The following is a 7,269-nucleotide window of genomic DNA, read 5'->3' as shown; positions in this document are numbered from 1 at the left end:
GTGCTCCTCTGAGTGTTGGTCCAAACCGTCAGCCGCCGGTGGCTACCAGGGGCAACTCTGGGCTGGCCTACCGGAAGTTTGGACAATCTGAGTGTGCCCTGAGAAAGAGATATGTGCAGCTCCTATCGGGATTTGTCGGCACATTCGGGCGGTGTTGCTGGTCTTGTTTTAACCTGTCGAAGTGTCTTGAGTTACCGAGATACCGAGTCTGATCGAAACGTCTTGGGAGGAGGTCTATTCCTTCATTGACCGTGAGAGCTTGTCATGGGCTAAGTTGGGACTCCCCTGCAGGGATTGAACTTTTGAAAGCCGTGCCCGCGGTTATGGGCAGATGGGAATTTGTTAATGTCCGGTTGTAGATAACTTGAACCTTAATTAATTAAAATGAATCAACTGAGTGTGTTATCGTGATGGCCTCTTCTCGGCGGAGTCCGGGAAGTGGACACGGTGTTGGAGTTATGCTTGCGCAGGTTGTTCCTCTAGATTCTAGCTCGAGCTTTGCCTCCTCTTCTCGCTCTCTTTTTGCGAATAAGTTAGCCACCATATATACTAGTCGCTTGCTGCAGCTGCACATATATATTTGCCTTACCCATTCCTATAAGCTTAAATAGTCTTGATCGCGAGGGTGCGAGATTGCTGAGTCCCTGTGGCTCACAAATTACTATAACTCCAGATGCAGGTCCAGGTGATTCCGCTCCAGGTGACGATTATGAGCTCAAGTGGGAGTTCGACGAGGACTCTCAGCGTTATTATGTTTCCTTTCCCGATGATCAGTAGTGGTGCTTAGTTGGGGTTCGATTCAGGGCCTTGTCGCATGTTGGGTTTTCTTCTATTTTGGCGTCGTAGTCGGGCCATGAGTGTTTGTATGATGGATGTTATTTATGTAATTTGATGTGGCGTGGCGAGTGTAAGCCAACTATGTTTCTCCCCCTTTTATTATATATGGGATGTTGTAATGATTGTCTGACTTGCGACATTGCTTTCAATGTGGTTATGCCTCTAAGTCGTGCCTCGACACGTGGGAGCTATAGCCGCATCGAGGGTATTACAAGTTGGTAATCAGAGCCTTCCCCGACCTTAGGAGCCCCATTGCTTGATCGTTTTAGCAGCCGAGTTGTGTCTAGAAAAATGTTTTGAGTCTTTAGGAATTATATACCGGAGAGCTTAGGAATTCTTTTTACTTCCCAGTCTCCTCATCGCTCTGGTAAGGCATCCTGACGTAGAGTTTTGACTCTTCTCTTCTCAAATTTCACAAAAAAAAATTAGGATCACGCGAGTATCTTGGAATCGTTCCGATGGCTTATGATGAGAACATTGACTTGGTGCCTCCTGTCAGGGGTTTAGTGGAAGTGTCCCGGGGAGTTGAGCTCTGAGGTGTTGTCATCATAATTTTATCGTTGCAATTCTGGAATACTTGAGATATGTTCGCCGACATTGAAAATCTCTTTTATGCAGTTCGTTGGTGAGATAACCTCGACGCCACCCAGTACTGGGGTGGGAGTTCGGGAGTATCGCCATATCTTGTATAATGGATGCTTTTCGAAGGTTGAGGTAGATGGTTTCCGAAGTTTTCTTGGTTATGTGTTGAAGGATGGATACAGCTGGATGTAGGATTTGCTAGTTTGGGTGAGATATTATGCTTCCCCTGTATCCCCAACACCTGATTGCATAACCGGAAAGGTTCGGGAGTTTCATAGGTGGGAATTCTAGTAGCTCTAGTTCTTCTTCCACGGATATTGGTTTGAGATTGGGATTTCTTACCGATTATTCGTTCTTGATCCGTACCTTGTTGATTTATTTCTCTACCTTAATTCTATGTGGCTTCTCAATTTATGGATATGTGACCATTTGAAGAGGAATGCATTCGTTCATTTTGTTCGGATGTCAAGACTATATGTTGCAATTTTCATTCCGTTGGTTTCAGCTTCAATTATCTGTCTATGTGCTAATGGTGGTCAACCTCTTCAGGATGGCTCCCGCTAAGAGCACCAGTCAGAACCAGAATCAAGATCCGCCACCACCTCCACCTCCTCCAGAGGCATGGAAAGCTGTGATGGCCGCAACCAATGCAAACACTCAGCTGATCATGCAAATTCTTCAAGAGCGCAATCAAGGCAGTCAAGGGAATCAAGGCAACAATTAGAGTCACTGTGCTACACTCAACCAGTTCCTTGCTAACGGGCCAAAGACTTTCAGCAATTGTGTTGAGGCAACCGATGCTGACGATTGGCTTGTGGATCTGTGTAAGCATTTTGAGTGCAGTAACGTCAGGCCTGAGGACTTTGTCAAGTTCGCTTCCTTCCAACTCAAAGATCAGGCAGCAGAATGGTTCCAGCAGTACAAGAATTCCAGAGGTGGACGTGTTATCACTTGGGATGATTTCCGTTGAGATTTCCGAGCTCATCATATTCCGCAGAGTGTGGTTGAAAGCAAGCGTGAGGAATTCCGCAATCTGAAGCAAGGCTCTTTGTCTGTCTATGACTACAACAAGTTGTTCCAGAAGCTCGCCCGCTTTGCCAAGCAGGAGGTGCCTGATGAGAAGAGCATGATATATTAGTTCAAGGGTGGTCTCAGAGAAGATATTCAGCTCGCTCTTGTTCTCTTTGAGCCCTTGAGGTACGATGAGTTCTACAACATGGCACTGAAGCAAGAGGCTGCTCAGTTGAGGTGTGATGCTTCCAGGAAGCGAGTCAGAGATGTTACTCCTTCTTCCTCTACTCAAGTGGCCAAGCAGCAGAAGTTTTGGCTTCCTCCTCCTCCGTTCCGTCAGTCGTATCAGCAGAAGAGTAAAGGTGGTAGTGGTTCTTCCCACCCACCCAACCCAGGCTTTCAGAACAAGACTCCGTCTCAAGCTCCAAGATCGAGTGCTCCGTACCATCGTCCGCTCTCAGAGGTCACGTGCAACAAGTGCCAACAGAAGGGTCACTATGCCAACAAGTGTTTCAACCAGAGGCGTCTTCCTCCTCCTCCTCCTGTCAGATCGACAAGTACAGCTGTGGTCAAGCATAACCCCAAGCATGCCAAGGTCAATTTGATGAATGCAGCTCAGGTAGAGGACTCGTCAGATGTGATCATGGGTAACCTTCCTGTTAATGATAAACCTGCAAAAGTTCTTTTTGACACTGGTGCATCGCATTGCTTCATCTCGAAACCTTTTGCATCTAAGCATGAGTTGACTTCCCAAGTTATGCATAAACCGTTAGCAGTCGTCTCTACGGGTAAATGTTTGCTTGCTAATCACGAGATTCCGGATATTTCTATCATGATGGGTGATTTCAAGTTTCTGGCTTCTCCAATGGTTCTTGGTAACTCGGATATTGATCTTATTCTCGGGATGGATTGGCTTTCTAAGCACAAGGCTCAGCTTGATTGTGCAGCCAGGCAGATTCAATTGACTCATTCGTCTGAGGATGTAATTATCTTTGCCGCTCGAGATAATACTATCCATCTGTTTTCTCTCAATGAGAAGGGTGAATTGGATGCCATCTCTCAAATTCCAGTCGTTTGCGAATATCAAGACGTCTTTCCAGAAGAGCTCCCAGGAATGCCTCCGCACCGGCCAGTTGAATTCGTTATTGAACTTGAGGCTGGCACGGAACCTGTGTGCAAACGTCCTTACAAGCTCGGTCCTGAAGAGTTGAAGGAGCTGAAGAAGCAACTCGATGAGCAAGAAAGAATGGCTCTTATCCGTCCTAGTACTTCTCCGTGGGGTTGTGGTGTTCTTTTTGTGAAGAAGAAGGATGGAACGGACCGACTTTGTGTTGATTACCGTCCAGTGAACAAGAAGACCATCAAGAACAAATACCCACTTCCCAACATCAATGAGCTGTTCGAACAACTCAAAGGTGCCCAAGTATTCTCCAAGCTTGATCTCCGTATGGGTTATCACCAGATTCGCATTCGTGAAGAAGATATTCCCAAGACAGCATTCAGAACAAGCTTTGGTTCATATGAATACACTATCATGTCTTTTGGCCTCGCCAACGCTCCTCCGACGTTCTCTCGCATGATGAACTTCATCTTCAACGCCTACACCAATGACTTCGTTTTGGTCTATCTCGACGACATTCTGATTTTCTCCAAGAACAGGGAAGATCATGCCAAGCACTTGCGTTTAGTTCTCGATAAGCTCAGGGAACATCAGTTCTATGCCAAGTTCTCCAAGTGTGAATTTTGGCTCGATGAGGTTCTTTATCTTGGTCATATCATCTCTGCCAAGGGCATTTCCATGAATCCTGAGAAGGTGTCTGCAATTGTGAATTGGGAACCTCCTCAGAACGTGAAGCAACTCCGCAGTTTTCTCGGTCTCGCAAGCTATTGCCGAAGATTCGTTGAAAACTTTTCTAAGATCGCGAAGCCTCTCTCAAATCTTCTTCAGAAGCACGTCAAGTACGTTTGGTCTCCGGAGTGTGATATTGCTTTCAACACTTTGAAAGAGAAATTGATCACTGCTCCAGTTCTGACTCCGCCTGATGAATCCAAACCGTACGAGGTCTTTTGTGATGCCTCTCTCCAAGGTCTTGGCGCAGTTTTGATGCAAGAGAAGAAAGTTGTTGCTTATACATCTCGCCAGTTGAAGCCTAATGAGAAGAACTACCCCACTCATGATCTCGAGTTGGCGGCAGTTGTGCATGCTCTTTTGACTTGGAGACATCTTCTATTGGGAAGAAAAGTGGACATTTTCACTGATCACAAGAGTCTCAAGTACATTTTCACTCAGCCTAATCTCAACCTCAGGCAGACTCGATGGGTCGAAATGATTCAAGAGTATAATTCGAGTATCGAGTATACTCCAAGCAAGGCTAATGTGATTGCTGATGCTTTGAGCAGAAAGGCCTACTGCAACAGTCTGATTCTTAAGCCTTATCAACCCGAGCTTTGTGAAGCTTTCCGCAAGCTTAATCTGCAAGTTGTTCCTCAAGGTTTCCTTGCCAACCTTCAAGTCTCTCCTACCTTAGAAGACCAAATTTGCCAAGCCCAGCTTCTTGATGCTATGGTGAAAAAGGTGAAGATTGGGATTGCCAAGAGTCAGTCCAAGTACAAGTGCTACCGCCTTGATGACAAGGACACTCTCTTCTTCGAGGATCGTATTGTTGTTCCCAAAGGTGACCTTCGTAAAGTGATCATGAACGAGGCTCACAATTCTCTCCTCTCCATCCACCCTGGGAGCACGAAGATGTATCAGGACCTTAAGCAAGCTTATTGGTGGACTCGAATGAAGCGCGAGATCGCTCAATTCATGAATGAATGTGATGTCTACAGAAGAGTGAAGGCAGAACACCAAAGGCCAGCGGGTCTCCTTCAACCTCTTGCCATTCCAGAATGGAAGTTTGACCACATTGAGATGGACTTCGTGACTGGCTTTCTGAAGTCCAAGCGTGGCAATGATGCTATATTTGTTGTCATCGACAAACTCACCAAAGTGGCTCATTTTCTGCCTATCAAAGAGTCGATCACTGCAGCTCAATTGGCGGAACTCTATACCTCTCGTATTGTCTCTCTGCACGGTATTCCTCAAGTGATATCTTCAGACCGTGGCAGCATCTTTACCTCCAAGTTTTGGGATTCTTTTCAGAAGGCCATGGGCACTAACATCTGCTTCAGCACTGCTTTCCATCCTCAAACAAGCGGTCAAGTCGAGCGTGTCAACCAGATTCTTGAAGATATGCTCAGGGCTTGTGTGATCTCCTTCGGCATGAAATGGGAGGATTGTCTTCCTTATGCTGAATTCTCGTATAACAACAGTTTTCAAGCAAGTTCGGGCAAGGCCCCTTTTAAAATTTTGTATGGCAGGAAGTGTTGTACCCCTCTCAACTGGTCTGAAACCGGTGAACGTCAGCTGCTGGGTAATGACTTAATCACAGAAGCAGAAGAAATGTGCAAAGTCATTCGTGATAACCTCAAAGCAGCCCAATCCCGCCAGAAGAGCTACTATGATAGTAAGCACCGTGATTTGGCTTTTGAGATCGGAGATCATGTTTACCTCCGTGTCTCTCCTATGAAAGGTACTCGTTGTTGGAAATATGCCCTAGAGGCAATAATAAAAGCATTATTATTATATTTCCTTGTTCATGATAATTGTCTTTATTCATGCTATAATTGTGTTATCCGGAAATCGTAATACATGTGTGAATAACAGACACCAACATGTCCCTACTAAGCCTCTAGTTGACTAGGTCGTTGATCAACAGATAGTCATGGTTTCCTGACTATGGACATTGGATGTCATTGATAACGCGATCACATCATTAGGAGAATGATGTGATGGACAAGACCCAATCCTACACATAGCATAAGATCGTATAGTTCGTTTGCTAGAGTTTTCCAATGTCAAAGTATCATTTCCTTAGACCATGAGATCGTGTAACTCCCGGATACCGTAGGAGTGCTTTGGGTGTGCCAAACGTCACAACGTAATTGGGTGACTATAAAGGTATACTACGGGTATCTCCGAAAGTGTCTGTTGGGTTGACATGGATCAAGACTAGGATTTGTCACTCCGTATGACGGAGAGGTATCACTGGGCCCACTCGGTAATGCATCATCATTATGAGCTCAAAGTGACCAAGTGTCTGGTCACGGGATCATGCATTACGGTACGAGTAAAGTGACTTGCCGGCAACGAGATTGAACGAGGTATTGGGATACCGACGATCGAATCTCGGGCAAGTAACATACCGATTGACGAAGGGAATTGTATACGGGGTTGCTTGAATCCTTGACATCGTGGTTCATCCAATGAGATCATTGAAGAGCATCTGGGAGCCAACATGGGTATCCAGATCCCGCTGTTGGTTATTGACCGGAGAGCATCTCGGTCATGTCTACATGTCTCCGAACCCGTAGGGTCTACACACTTAATGTTCGGTGACGCTAGGGTTGTAGGGATATGTATATGCAGTAACCCGAATGTTGTTCGGAGTCTCGGATGAGATCCCGGACGTCACGAGGAGTTCCGGAATGGTCCGGAGGTAAAGATTTATATATGGGAAATCCTGTTTCGGCCATCGGGACAAGTTTCGGGGTCATCGGTATTGTACCGGGACCACCGGAAGGGTCCCGGGGGTCCACCGGGTGGGGCCACCTGTCCCGGGGGGCCACATGGGCTGTAGGGGGTGTGCCTTGGCCTACATGGGCCAAGGGCACCAGCCCCAAGAGGCCCATGCACCTAGGGTTTCAAGGAGGAAGAGTCCTAGGAGGGGAAGGCACCTCCTAGGTGCCTTGGGGAGGAAGGATTCCTCCCCCTTGGCCGCACCCCCCTAGGAGATT

This window comes from Triticum dicoccoides, chromosome 3A (genome assembly GCF_002162155.2).
Source record: "Triticum dicoccoides isolate Atlit2015 ecotype Zavitan chromosome 3A, WEW_v2.0, whole genome shotgun sequence".
Lineage (NCBI taxonomy): Eukaryota > Viridiplantae > Streptophyta > Magnoliopsida > Poales > Poaceae > Triticum > Triticum dicoccoides.
The sequence above is the reverse complement of the archived record's forward strand: the minus strand, read 5'-3'. Positions refer to the sequence as shown.